This window comes from Symphalangus syndactylus, chromosome 18 (assembly GCF_028878055.3).
Source record: "Symphalangus syndactylus isolate Jambi chromosome 18, NHGRI_mSymSyn1-v2.1_pri, whole genome shotgun sequence".
NCBI classification, from domain to species: Eukaryota; Metazoa; Chordata; class Mammalia; order Primates; family Hylobatidae; genus Symphalangus; species Symphalangus syndactylus.
In genome coordinates, this window is record NC_072440.2 from 65,381,073 (window position 1) to 65,395,894 (window position 14,822).

A 14,822-nucleotide genomic window follows, 5' to 3' on the forward strand; every position below is an offset into this window, starting at 1 on the left:
CAGGGCCCTGGCTTGTGCACTGCTCTTCGGGGACCATGGTCCTAGACCCTGGGGACATGTGGGTCTGGGTGAGGTGAATCTGCAGCTGCCCCTACCCCACGGCCCCTGCCCACAGAAGCTCCTTGGTGCCCATGGGTCCATGTTTTTAACAAGCTTACCAACGTTTAGTGGCCACTTCTCATATCAAGTACTGATGTTTCTTTTTTTGGACAGGGTCTTGGTCTGTTGCCCAGGCTGGAGTGCAGGGGCACCACCATCACAGCTCACCGTAGCCTTGACCTCCCCGGCTTAAGCAATCCTCCAGTTTCAGCCTCTGGAGTAGCTGGGACCACAGGCATGTGCCAACATGCCCGGCTATTTTTTTTTTCTTTGGTAGAGACAGGGTCTCACTATCTTGCCTGGGTTGGTCTCAAACTCCTGGGCTCAAGTGATCCTCCTGCCCTGGCCTCCAGAAGTGCTGGGATGACAGGTGTGAGCTGCTGCACCCGGCCGCAGTAGTGATGTTTCAACCCCCATTTACTTTTGCTGTCTCCATGTGAGGATTCCCCTGATACGTATTCATTCCCCAGATATTTAAGTGCCTTTCAGGGGCCAGGACACTAGTCAGTGATTTTTTTTCTACCATCTAGGTTTAATAAAACCACCCAAGTGACTTTAAAATTTTATCATTTTAGGCTAGGCGCAGTGGCTCATGCCTGTAATCCCAGCACTTTGGGAGGCCAAGGCGGGTGGATCACCTGAGGTCAGGAGTTGGAGACTAGCCTGGCCAACATGGTGAAACCCTGTCTCTACTAAAAATACAAAAAATCAGCTGGGCGTGATGACGTGCGCCTGTAGACCCAGCTACTCAGGAGGCTTAGGCAGGAGAATCGCTTGAACCTGGGAGGCGGAGATTGCAGTGAGCCGAGATCGTGCCACTGCATGCCAGCCTGGGGAACAGAATGAGACACCGTCTCAAAAAAAAAAAAAATTAAAATAAAATAAAATTCCAGCCAGGCACAGTGGCTCACACCTGTAATCCTAGCACTTTGGGAGGCTGAGGTGGGCGGATCACCTGAGGTCAGGAGTGTGAGACCAGCCTGGCTAACATGGCGAAACCCTGTCTCTCCTAAAAATGCAAAAATTAGCTGAATGTAGTGGCCTGCACCTGTAATCCCAGCTACTTGGGAGGCTGAGGCAGGAGAATGGCTTGAACCCAGGAGGCGGAGACTGCAGTGAACCGAGATCGCGCCACTGCACTCCAGCCTGGATGACAGAGCAGGACTCTGTTTCAAAAAATATTAACTAAAATCCCCCACCAGGCGCAGTGTGCACTTCTGTAGTCCCAGCTACTTGGGAGGCTGAGGCAGAAGAATCGCTTGAACCCAGGAGGCAGAGGCTGCTGCAGTGAGCCAAGATCACGCCACTGCACTCCAGCCTGGATGACAGAGTGAGACTCTGTCTCAAAAAAACAATTAATTAAATAAAATCCCGCCAGGCACAGCACGCACTGCTGTAGTCCCAGCAACTCGGGAGGCTGAGGTGGGGAGATTGCTTGAACCCAGGGGTTCTGGGCTGTAGTGCGCTATGCTGTTCAGTTGTCCACACTAAGTTAGGCATCAATATGGTGACCTTCCAGGAGCGGGGGACCACCAGGTTGCCTAAAGAGGGGTGAACAGGCCTCAGTTGAAAACAGAGCAGGTCAAAACTCCCTGCTGATCAGTAGTGGCATCATGCCTGTAAATAGCCACTGCCCTCCGGCCTGGGCAGCAGATGTAAAAAAAAAAAAATTAATTAAAAAAATAAATAATCCCCTAGAAGTCTTTGCCACCCCCTCCTGCCCAGGGTCCTCACTTCCTGTGCTCTAACTCCCAACACAGGTGTCCTTTGTGGAAGGACAAGCGATGTGCACCAGTGTTGGCCCCAGGGGTTACTGACTGTGGAGTGGGGGCTGTGCGTTTTCTCCCAAAAGATGATCTGCAGTTAGGCATTCATGGCATTTAGAAATTCAAAATAAAACCCTTGGCAAATGGGCACTTTTTTGTTTGTTTGTTTGTTTTTCCGAGACAGAGTCTCACTCTGTTGCCTAGTCTGGAGTGCAGTGGCACGATGTCGGCTCACTACAACCTCCGTCTCCCAGGTTCGAGCGATTCTCCTGGCTCAGCCCCCTCAAGTAGCTAGGATTACAGGCATGTGCCACCATGCCTGGCTATTTTTTTGTATTTTTAGTAGAGACGGGTGTTTTTTGGTTTTTGGGTTTTTTTGAGAACGAGTCTCACTCTGTTGCCCAGGCTGGAGTGCAGTGGTGTGATCTCGGCTCACTGCAACCTCATCTCCCAGGGTTCAAGCATTTCTTCTGCTTCAGCCTCCCAAGTAGCTGGGACTACAGGCACGTGCCACCACATCTGGCTAATTTTGTATTTTTAGTAGAGATGGGGTTTCACCATATTGGCCAGGCTGGTCTCGAACTCCTGACCTCGTGATCTGCCTGCCTTGGCCTCCCAAAGTAATGGGATTACAAGCATGAGCCACCGCACTGGCCAAGTGGCCACTTTTTGAAGTGCTTTCCCTGTATGTGTATACCACGTTCTCTCTATGGACTACTATTCAGCCTTAAAAAAAGACAAGGGAATTCTGTAGTAGGCGACAACATGGATGTACCTTGAAGACATGATGTGCTCAGTGAAATAAGCCAGGTGTGGACAAACACTGCATGATTCCACTTACATGAGGTATCTAGAGAAGTCAAATTCATGGAATCAAACATTAGGATGGTAGCTGCCAGGGGCTTGGCGGAGGAGGAAATGGGAATTTATTAATCCACAGGCATAAAGTTTCAGGTAAGGAAGATGAACGAGCCCTAGAGATCTGCTGTCCATTGTACCGAGAGTCTACAATGTTCTGTCCACTTAAAATGTGTTCAGGACAAACAGCAATTAAAAAAAAAATGTTGGGCCGGGCACAGTGGCTCAGGCCTGTAATCCCAGCCCTTTGGAAGGCCAAAGCAGGTGGATCACTTCAGGTCAGGAGTTGGAGACCAGCCTAGCTAACATGGCGAAACCTCTTCTCTACTAAAAATATAAAAATTAGCCAGTCATGGTGACGTGCACCTGTAATCCAAACTACTCAAGAGGCTGAGGCAGGAGAATCGCTTGAATCCAGGAGGTGGAGGTTGCAGTGAGCCAAGATCACGCCACTGTACTCCAGCCTGAGTGACAGAACAAGACTCCATCTCAAAAAAAAAAAAGTCTGGGCGCAGTGGCTCACGCCTGTAATCTCAGCACTTTGGGAGGCCACGACGGGCAGATCACGAGGTCAGGAGATCGAGACCATCCTGGCTAACATGGTGAAACCTCATCTCTACTAAAAATACAAAAAAAAAAATTAGCCGGGTGTGGTGGCACACGCCTGTAATCCCAGCTACTCAGGAGGCTGAGGCTTGAACCCAGGAGGCGGAGGTTGCAGTGAGCTGAGATTGCGCCACTGCACTCCAGCCTGGGCGACAGTGTGGGACTCCGTCCCCCCACCCCCCGCCAAAAAAAAAAAATGTTGGCCAGGCACAGTGGCTCACACCTGTAATCCCAGCACTTTGGGAGGCTGAGGCAGACAGATTACTTGAGGCCAGGAGTTTGAGACCAGCCTGGCCAACATGGTGAAACACCATCTCTACTAAAAATACAAAAAAATTAGCCGGGTGTGGTGGTGTGCACCTGTAGTCCCAGCTACTCTGGTGGCTGAGGCAGGAGAATTGCTTGAACCCGGAAGGCAGGGTTTGCAGTGAGCTGAGATCACACCACTGCACTCCAGTCTGGGTGACAGAGCAAGACTCTCAAAAAAAAAAAACAAAAAAACAAAATCGGCCAGGCATGGTGGCTCATGACTATAATCCCAGCACTTTGGGAAGCTGTGGTGGGTGGGAGGCCAAGGCGGGTGGATCACGTGAGGTCAGGAGTTTGAGACCAGCCTGGCCAACATGGCGAAACCCCATCTCTACTAAAAATACAAAATTGGCTGGGCATGATGGTGCATGCCTGTAGGCCCGGCTACTCAAGAGGCTGAGGCAGGAAAATTTCTTGAACCCAGGAGGTGGAGGCTGCAGTAAGTCAAAATTATGCCATTGCACTCCAGCCTGGGTGACAGACTGAGACTCTGCCTCAAAAAATCAGTCAGGTGTGGTGGCTGATGCCTGTAATCCCAGCACTTTGGGAGGCTGGGGCGGTTGGATCACTTGAACCCAGGCATTTGAGAGCAGCTTGGGCAACAAAGTGAGACCCCATCTCTACAACAAAAGAATTAGCCAGGCGTGGTGGCATGGGCCTGTAGTTTCAGCTACTTGGGAGGCTGAGCTGGGAGGAATGCTTGAGCCCAGGAGGTCAAGGCTGCAGTGAGCTGTGACCATGCCACTGCACTCCAGCCTCGGCAACAGACTGAGACCTTGTCTCACACACAGAAACGTGATACTGCTTTTTTTTTTTTTTTTTTTGATACAGAGTCTCGCCCTGTTACCCAGGCTAGAGTGCATTGGTGCTATGTCAGTTCACTGCAACCTCTGCCTCCCAGGTTCAAGTGATTCTCCTGCCTCAGCCTCCCAAGTAGCTAAGATTACAGGCACCCACTAACACGCCTGGCTAATTTTTTTTTTTTTTTTTTTTTTGAGATGGAGTCTCGCTGTGTCACCCAGGCTGGAGTGCAGTGGCGCGATCTCGGCTCACTGCAACCTCCGCCCCCCAGGTTCAAGCAATTCTCCCACCTCAGCCTCCTGAGTAGCTGGGATTACAGGCGTGCTGTAATTTTTGTATTTTTAGTAGAGACGGGTTTCACCATCTTGGCCAGGCTGGTCTTGAACTCCTGACCTCATGATCCACCCACCTTGGCCTCCCAAAGTGCTGGGATTACAGGCGTGAGCCACCACGTCCAGCCGCCTGGCTAATTTTTGTATTTTCAATACGGGGTTTCGCCATGTTGTCCAGACTGGTCTCGAGCTCCTGACCTCAAGTGATCCTCCCGCCTCACCCTCCCAGAGTGTTGGGATTACAGGCATAAATCACCGCCCCCGGCTGATACTACTTATTTTAAAATGATGAACAAAGTGAAGGGCGGTTTCTGTAGCTCTCTACTTGAGTCACTTGGAGCAGGGATTCTGAATGCTAGAGACCTGAATACCCAGTTTGCGAATAAGTTTCCTGTCTCTCTCTTAGCTGCTTCACTTCATATTCTTAGTATCTTTGTTAAAGGGAAGTCCAGGGAAAGAAGAGAGAAACGAAAGTTTGTTAATTTAAGTCTCATTTTAGTAAAAAGAGAGAAACTTAGGTGAAAATATCACAGAGATCGAACATGAGTTCAGTAAGAAGTGAAGTCAACGCTTCCTTCCATGAACTGGTGGAACATGCGTGGATTTGAATAAGCTACTGACAAGTTGTCACATGACGTCCTCGTGCACCGTGTGGGACATGTGGACAGGAGAGCAGAGGTGGAGGTGGTGCTGGGCTCCTGGAGGGTGGTGACCAAGCTGATACCTGTCCCCATGACCTCCCCAGGGCATGTCAGCAAGTTTCATGGAAGAGATGCCAGATGGAAGAGGTGGCAGGGTTCAGATTCATGAAGGGCCCAGTAGTTCAGGACAATAGATAAGATCTAATAAAATGGACTGTGTTAATGCTAAATGTGAGGTCTTCTCCTTGATTCTAAGAAACCCAAGGGAAAATTTCAGGATTGGCACAAGATGACTTAATAGCACCTAGTAAGAAAAAGAGTTTAAGGTTTGAGGAAATCACCCATCAGGAATATCCAATATAGGCAGACTTTTTCAGAAATTCTTTAACATAATATTGGAGAAAGAAACGGACTTCATTTAGAAGATGGGGTGTGTGTGTGTATGTGTGTGTGTGTATTTACAGGTGTATACCTATGTACAGAAATTTCCTCCACAAAATTCCTGCTAGATGGTCATCTCTGTTGATAAATGTGATGAACTGTTGATTTTGTTTATGAAATGGGATCCAGCTTGGTTTCTCTTCTCCTGCAGATGCACAATGGCCCAGCAGTATTCCCCTGCGAAACTGTTCTCCAGGCGCTGCAGAGCCCCTCTGTGCTGTCTGTATCCACCTGTGGTCTGTTTCCGGGCTCTCTTTCATGTCACATTGACCTGTTTTTGTATCTTGTGCCGGTCTTTTTTCTTTATCTATTTATTTTTTATTTTATTTATTTATTTTTTTGATGGAGTCTCGCTCTGTTGCCCAGGCTGGAGTGCAGTGGTGCGATCTCAACTCACTGCAAGCTCCAACTCCTGAGTTCACACCATTGTCCTGCCTCAGACTCCCAAGTAGCTGGGACTACAGGCACCCACCACCATGCCCCGCTAATTTTTTTTGTATTTTTAGTAGAGACGGGGTTTCGTTGTGTTAGCCAGGATGATCTCCATCTCCTGACCTCATGATCCACCCGCCTCGGCCTCCCAAAGTGCTGGGATTACAGGCGTGAGCCACGGCGCCCGGACTCAGGCTTTTTTTTTTTTTTTTTTTTTTTTGAGACAGAGTCTCACACATTACCCAGGCTAAGTCCAGTGGCACAATCTCTGCTCATTGCAGCCTCGACCCTTTGGGCTCAAGCAATCCTCCCACCTCAGCCTCCCTAGTAGCTGGGACCACAGACACGTGACACCACACTTGGCTAATTGAAAAACACTTTTTTTGCGTAGAGACAGGGTCTCACTGTTGCACAGGCTGGTCTCAAACTCCTGGGCTCAAGCAATCCTCCTGCCTTGGCCTCCCAGAGTGCTGGGATGACAAGTGTGAGCCACTATGTCCAGCTTTTGCCCCACTTCTTGAAAGATATTTTCACTGAATGTAAAATCTGAGATATCAGTTATTATCTTTCAGAATCATAATAGTCCCTTTCTCTGCTGCCTTTTGGGCTCCGTTGTTTTACCTTGGGAGCTTGTTCTGTTGAACAGGTCATTTTTCCTTCCTCTGGACACTTTTAAGACTTTTTTCCCCTTTATCTTTGGTTTTCTGCAGTTTCATTATTTCTATAGCTGTGGCTTTATTTTTATTTATCCTGCTTTAGGACTGTTGGGCTTTTTAAGTCTGTGGATTAGTAGCTTTTCGTTAATTCTGGAGAATCCACAATCATCAATTATTCACAAAGCGCCTCTACCCCATTTTCTTCTCGCGTCAACCTTCTGAAATCCAAATAAATGTCATCACTCCCTGCTTTAAGTCTCTTAGTTTAAGACTCATATTTCCACCTTTCTCACTCGTTTTTTTTTTTTTTTTTTTTTTTTTTTTTTTGAGACTGAGTATTGCTCTGTCACCCAAGGCTGGAGTGCAGTGGCGCAATCTCAGCTCACTGCAACCTCCGCCTCCCGGGTTCAAGCAACTCTCCTGCCTCAGCCTCCCGAGTAGCTGGGACTACAGGCAGACACCACCATGCCCGGCTAATTTTTGTATTTTTAGTAGAGACCGAGTTTCACCATGTTGGCCAGGCTGGTCTTGAACTCCTGACCTCGTGATCCACCCCCCACGGCCTCCCAAAGTGCTGGGATTACAGGCGTGAGCCACGTGCCCGGCCTCTTACTCTTCTTTATTCAGCATAATTTATTCTGACGTATCTTCAGTGTATGTATTCTCTTTTTATTCTCTTATTCCTGTTAAACCCATTGGGCTGAATGCTGTTTATTTCTAGAATTTCTACACCTGTTTTTCTGCAAGGTCATTTTTTTTTTCTCGTTTGCTATTTGTTACAGTTTCAAGCTTATCGGTTCCCTCTGTGAATACAGTTAAGTGGAGGAGCCTTATGGTCTGCCTCAGGTCTTTCAGATATTGAGTCTCTGGATCTGGTCCTGCTGCTGGCCTTTTCTGTCCTTGCTCATGGGGCATTGTTTCCATGAATGTGTGGTTACTTTTGACTGCATTACTCATTGTCCTGGAAAAATGACTTGGTGGGAATTTTTCAGATCTAGGATAAAGATACTTCCTCCAAACTAGGTTTATGCTTCCTTCTGCCAGGTACCTCGGGGCACTGTCAGCCTAAAGCCATTTTAAACTAAATCCATCAACTGTGAGCTTTTGGAATCTTCTCACCGGTGTGAATTCGGGCCGTAAGTCCTGTGAGGGCTGTCCTGTGATCACTGCTCTGTGGGGTGGGGACCAGCCTTAGACTTCTCATCGGAAGCCCGGGGTGGCTGGATGGGGGCAGATGTTTTTAGGGCAAGAGCGGCTTGGCTCGCCTCTCTGGTTTCTGCTTTCCCCAGATGGTGCCTGGCGGTTCCTCACTGTCTTGTCAGCCCTTGGATGCCTTTAAGAAAACATCCTTTTATTTTGTCAGCATTTTTGGTACTTCTCAGTGGGAGGGCTGGTCCAAGTATTTGGCTTATCATAGTTTTACAGAAAGTTGGTTTCTATGAAATCTTAAGTCACCTCTTTTTAAAAAATGTACCTTTTAGTCCAGGCGCGGTGGCTCACACCTGTAATCCCAGCACTTTGGGAAGCCAGGGCAGGCAGATCACTTGAGGCCAGGAGTTTGAGACCAGCCTAGCCAACATGGTGAAACCCCATCTCTACTAAAAATACAAAAATTAGTCGGGTGTAGGGCCAGGCGCAGTGGCTCACGCCTGTAATCCCAGCACTTTGGGAGGCGAAGGCAGGTGGATCACCTCAGGTTGGGAGTTCGAGACCAGCCTGACCAACATGGAGAAACCCCCATCTCTACTAAAACTACAAAATTAGCTGGGTGTGGTGGCACATGCCTGTAATCCCAGCTGCTCATGAGGCTGAGACAGGACAATCACGTGAACCCGGGAGGCGGAGGTTGCGGTGAGCCGAGATCATGCCATTGCACTCCAGCCTGGGCAACAGGAGCGAAACTCTGTCTCAAACAAAAAAAAGAAAAAGAAAAATTCGTCGGGCGTGGTGGCGCGTGCCAGTAGTCCCAGCTACTCAGGAGGCTGAGGCAGGAGAATCACTTGAACCCGGGAGGCGGAGGTTGCAGTGAGCGGAGATGGCGCCATCGCACTCCAGCCTGGGCGACAGAGAGAGATTCCATCTCAAAAAAATAAATTTAAAAAAAATTAAAAAAATTGGCCGGGCGCGGTGGCTCAAGCCTGTAATCCTAGCACTTTGGGAGGCCGAGGTGGGCGGATCACGAGGTCAGGAGTTCGAGACCATCCTGGCCAACATAGTGAAACCCTGTCTCTACTAAAAATACAAAAAAATTAGCAGGGCGTGGTGGCGGGCGCCTGTAGTCCCAGCTACTCGGGAGGCTGAGGCAGGAGAATGGTGTGAACCCGGGAGGCGGAGCTTGCAGTGAGCCGAGATGGTGCCACTGCACTCCAGCCTGGGGGACAGAGCCAGACTCTGACTCAAAAAAAAAAAAAAAAAAAAAAAAAAAAAAAAAATTAAAAAAATTAAAAATGTACCTTTTATGTTTTTTGTTTGAACTATACATAGTAAACAGCATGGTTTTTTGGTTGCTGTTTGTTTGTTGTTTTGTTGTTGTTTATTTTCTTGAGACGGAGTCTCGCTCTGTCTCCAGGCTGGAGTGTGGTGGTGCGATCTTGGCTAACTGCAGCCTCCACCTCCCGGGTTCAAGTGATTCTCCTGCTTCAGTCTCCCGAGTAGCTGGTACTACAGGCGCACACCACCACGCCCAGCTAATTTTTGTATTTTTAATAGAGACGGGGTTTTCACCATGTTGGCCAGGATGGTCTCGAACTCCTGACCTCGTGATCCGCCCACCTCAGCCTCCCAAAGTGCTGGGATTACAGGCATGAGCCACCACACCCAGCCTTAATAGTTTTTTTGTCTAGTTACATTTTTTCTTTTAGAGAACTTGAAATCCATAATGCATATGTACATACATAATCCACACATATATGTATATGTGTGTGTGTGTGTATATATGGCATATCCATTTTATCCGTTTATCCACATACTATATATGCATTATACTATGGTTTCCTGAAGTTACGTCACAGGCACAGTCATGTCCACATTCCAGTAATGCTTATAATTCCACGACCCATATGGCTTAATGTATGCTTCAGTTTTCAGAATATATCACTTACGCCTACAAATCAATAAGGAAAGGACCAGCAGCTAATAGAAAATGTGACAAAGACTTGAAAAGGAGGAACCGTAAAAGGTGCCCATCTGTACTGTCAGGCTGAAGCAAATTAAAGCCACAATGAGATGCTGCTGCCTTATACCTGCCAGGCAGCAGAAGTGTTAAAATTTGACCATATCGAGTTGGCGGGATAAAGATCAGCAGGGATTCATGTTCGCTGCTGGCAGGATGACCTTGTCACCAGCACTTGGGAGGTGCTGCTGCATGCACGGGCATCTGCTCCTGGGATTGTTCCAACGAAATACCTGCCTGTGCGGCTCAGGAGAGATGACAGCGACAGCAGCACCATTTAGTAGCCAGCCTGGGAGCCGATACACATCCACACCCCATTAGTGGCTGCATGCAGTGTATCTGACGGGACACCAGGTGAAGGGGGCCCAGCTGCACATGGGGACAGAGGCAGACTTGGCTGCACGTCAGCAGAGAAGTCTCACAGCATCGTTGGTGTCAAGTTCAAAACACGGAACACGCAGCAGTGTGGCTTAGGGCCACACATGGGGCACAGCCATCAAGACAAGCAAAGACCAAGAAGCACCAAGTCCAAGTTAGGCAGCGTCTCAGGCCGGGGCACCAAGGAAGGGCACAGCAGCGCCGTGGTGACTGAGTCCCAGTTCCATCCTGGGTGGCGGCCACAGGCTGTTTGTGTCTTATTTTCCGTTCACACGATTACAAACACTGCGTTCTGCCCATGCACATCTTCAGTCCCAGATGTGAGAAGGTGACCCTCTAATGCAGGCGTGCCTGTGCAGGTGGGGGGCAGACGCCGTCCCGGGTGTCGTCCCATGGAAGGGCACAGGACAGGCGGCTGCTGGAGCAGAGGTCACATGGGGTTGGGGGCAGTGGGGGGGTGCGTCTCAGGAGGAGCAGGTGCGAGGACACTGCTAGCGCTTGGCTCTTCCCAGCCCCGTGCTCTCTAATTTGGGGAAGCCCTTCTCTTCTGTTTGGCCTGAAAGAAAATCCAGTGTGCCTGACTCTCTGCAGGCCCCTTGTCACGGGCCAGGCTGGGGTGATGCCATCAGGAAAACTTGGTGCACGTCCCTGGTGTGGATGATGGCAGCATCAGTCATGGACTTCTTTTGTTAATGAGACCTTAGAAATGTAAAAACAATACAATCTTCTTTAAAATAACTTGGTCAATACACATAACTCTTACCGTCTTAACCATTTCTAAGTGTACAGTTCAGTGACATTAAATATATTCACATTTTTGTACAGCCATCACCACCCTCCAACCTCCAGAACTCTTCATGTTGCAAAACTGAAACACCGCACCTATGAAGCGGGGACTCCCCTGCCCCCGGCAGCTCTTTCTGTCTCTGAGTCCCACTACTCTAAGCATCTCATACAATATTTGTCCTTTGTGACTGGCTTACTTCACTGAGCATAGTGTCCTTAGGGTTCCTCCATGCTGTAGCTGTGACAGGAGTCCCTTTTAAAGGCTGGATAACATTCCTCTGTATGCAGACGCCACATTTTGATCATGAGAATGCCCGTTTGTGGAGGGACACTCTGTTGCTTCCCCCTCGTGGCTGTTGTGGATAATGTCGCTGTGAGCATGGGTGTGCAGACATGGCTTTGAGACCGTTTTCATTTCTCGTGGATTTATACCCAGCAGTGGAATTGCTGGAGCCCATGGTAATTCTATATTTCATTTTTTGAGGAATTACCATACTGTTTCCCATAGTGCCTCCAGCATTTTACATTTTTACCCTCAATGCACGAGGTTCCAGTTCCTCCACATCCTCACCAACGCTTGTTTTCTGTGTGTGCGCATTGATAGTAGCCGTTCTAGAGGGTGTGTGGTGGTGTCTTAACGTGGTCCTTGTCTGCCTCCCTCAGGATCAGTGACATGGAGCATCTTTTCACGTGCTTGTGGGCCATTTGTATATCTTCTTTGGAGAAATGTTTATATAAGTCCTTTGTCCATTTTTAATCAGATTGGGGTTGTTTTGTTGAGTTGTAGGAGTTTCTTAAATATATTCTAATAACTATGTAGAATATAGATATATAGGTCCTTTGTCCATTTTTTAATCAGATTGTGTTTCTTTTTGCTGAGTTTTTTTTTTTTTTTTTTTTTTGAGACAGAGTCTCGCTCTGTCGCCCGGGCTGGAGTCCAGTGGCGCGATCTCGGCTCACTGCAAGCTCCGCCTCCCGGGTTCACGCCATTCTCCTGCCTCAGCTTCTCCGAGTAGCTGGGACTACAGGCGCCCGCCACCACGCCCGGCTAATTTTTTGTGTCTTTAGTAGAGACGGGGTTTCACCGTGGTCTCGATCTCCTGACCTCGTGATCCGCCCGCCTCGGCCTCCCAAAGTGCTGGGATTACAAGCATGAGCCACCGCGCCCGGCTGCTGAGTTTTTTTTTTAACATATTCTAATAACTAGAATATATAGAGAATATAGATACATAGGTCCCTTATCCATTTCCTTTTTTTTTTAGATGGAATCTCACTCTGTTGCCCAGGCTGGAGCACAGTGATGTGATCTTGGGTCACTGCAACCTCTGCCTCCTGGGTTCAAGCAGTTCTCCTGCCTCAGCCTCCGGAGTAGCTGGGATTACAGGCTCCTGCCACCACTCCTGGCTAATTTTTATATTTTTAGTAGAGATGGGGTTTTGCCATGTTGACCAGGGTGGTCTCAAAATCCTGACCTCAGGTGATGCACCTGCCTCAGCCTCCCAAAGTGCTGGGATTACAGGCATGAGCCACCACGCCAGGCCCTGTTTTGTTTTTTTTGTTTTTTTTTTTTTTTTTGAGATGGAGTCTTGCTCTGTCACCCAGGCTAGAGCGCAGTGGCGCAATCTCGGCTCACTGCAAGCTCCGCCTCCCAGGTTCACACCATTTTCCTGCCTCAGCCTCCCGAGTAACTGGGACTACAGGCACCCGCCACCATGCCTGGCTAATTTTTTGTATTTTTAGTAGAGATAGGGTTTCACCGTGTTAGCCAGGATGGCCTCGATCTCCTGACCTTGTGATCCGCCCACCTCGGCCTCCCACAGTGCTGGGATTACAGGCGTGAGCCACCGTGCCTGGCCTTTTTTTTTTTTTTTTTTTTTCGAGACAGAGTCTCACTCTGTTGCCCAGGCTGGAGTGCAGTAGCGCGATCTCGGCTCACTGGAAGCTCCACCTCCCCCAGGTTCACACCATTCTCCTGCCTCAGCCTCCTGAGTAGCTGGGACTACAGGTGCCTGCCACTACGCCCGGCTAATTTTTTGTATTTTTAGTAGAGACGGGGTTTCACTGTGTTAGCCAGGATGGTCTCGACCTCCTGACCTCGTGATCCACCCTCCTCAGCCTCCCAAAGTGCTGGGATTACAGGCATGAGCCACCACGCCCGGCCCTTTATCCATTTTTTAACCAGTTTGTTTGTTTGTTTTGCTGAGTTGTAGGAGTTTATTTTTACATATTCCACTAACTAGGATATATAGAGAATATGTATAGAGAGAATATAGAATATATGTATTCTAGATATTAACATCTTATCAGGTATATGATTTAGAAATACTTCTCCTCATTCTCTGGGTTGTCTCTGTTGATAGTATCCTGTGAAGCACAAAGGTTTTTATTTATTTATTTAGAGACAGGGTTTCACTGTTGCTCAGGCTGGAGTGCAGTTGGACGATCTCATCTCACTTGAGCCTCAACTTCCCAGGCTCAAGCCATCCTCCCACCTCAGCCGTCCCAAGTAGCTGGGACCACAGGCATAGGGACCACACCCAGCTAATTTTGTGTATTTTTAGTTGAGATGAGGTATTGCTTTGTTGCCCAGGCTGGTTTTGAGTTCCTGGGCTCAAGTGGTCCACCCACCTCAGCCTCCCAAAGTGCTGAGACCACAGGCATGAGCCACTGCACAGAGCCAAAAGTTTTGAATTTTCACGAAGTCTAATGTATCTATTTTTCTTCTGCTGCCCATGCTTTTGGTATCATATCCAAGAGATCATTGCCAAATCCAGTGTCGTGAAGCTTTTCCCCGGTGTTTCCTTCTAAGAGTTTTATAGTCTTAGCTCTCATATTTAGGTCTTTTATTTTGAGTTAATTTGTATACGGTGTTAGTTAAGAGTCCAACTTTATATTTTTGCAGGTGGATATCCAGTTTTCGTGACACCATTTGTTGAAAGACTGTCCTTTCCCCATTGAATGGTCTTGACACCCTTGTTGAAGATCATGTGACCATACGTAAGGGTTTATTTCAGGACTGGAATTTCTTAAAGATTAAATAATACTGGATTCATCACTCACATTCCTCAATGTCCTGGTGCTCTGCGTGGTGAATTCCTGGATTCGGGGTGGGGTGCATCCAGCCCTGCCACTGCGCCCACTCACTAGGAGTCTTGGTTCCGCTTCTCCTTTCATGTTTCCCAAAGCCAAACCTGGTATAAGAAGAATTTGAATCAATGTTTTTCTCAAATTATTTGCATGTGAAAGGAGTTCACTTTTTCACTTCCAGCTAAACATTTACCTGCTCTTAAAGTGATTAAGCAGTGGCATGGGGTCACTGTTCATTTTGTCTACAATTGAGACTAAAGAGTTGGAGCTTGGTCAGGCGCAGTGGTGCTTGTAATCCCAGCATTTTGGGAGGCCAGGCATGGTGGCATGTTCCTGTAATCCCAGCTACTCGGAGGCTGAAGCAGGAGAATTGCTTGAACTCAGGAGGAGGAAGTTGCAGTGAGCTGAAATTGCACCACTGCACTCCAGCCTGGGCAATACAGTGAGACTCCGTCTCA

At 48.3% G+C, this 14,822-nt stretch overlaps 1 protein-coding gene across 1 annotated transcript in view; it reads left to right on the forward strand.

The window, feature by feature from the left end:
* The window catches only part of MAPK1 (mitogen-activated protein kinase 1), a 169,979-nt gene that overhangs the window by 154,853 nt on the left and 304 nt on the right, over window positions 1-14,822 (forward strand). The gene's annotated exons all lie outside the window — the stretch shown is intronic.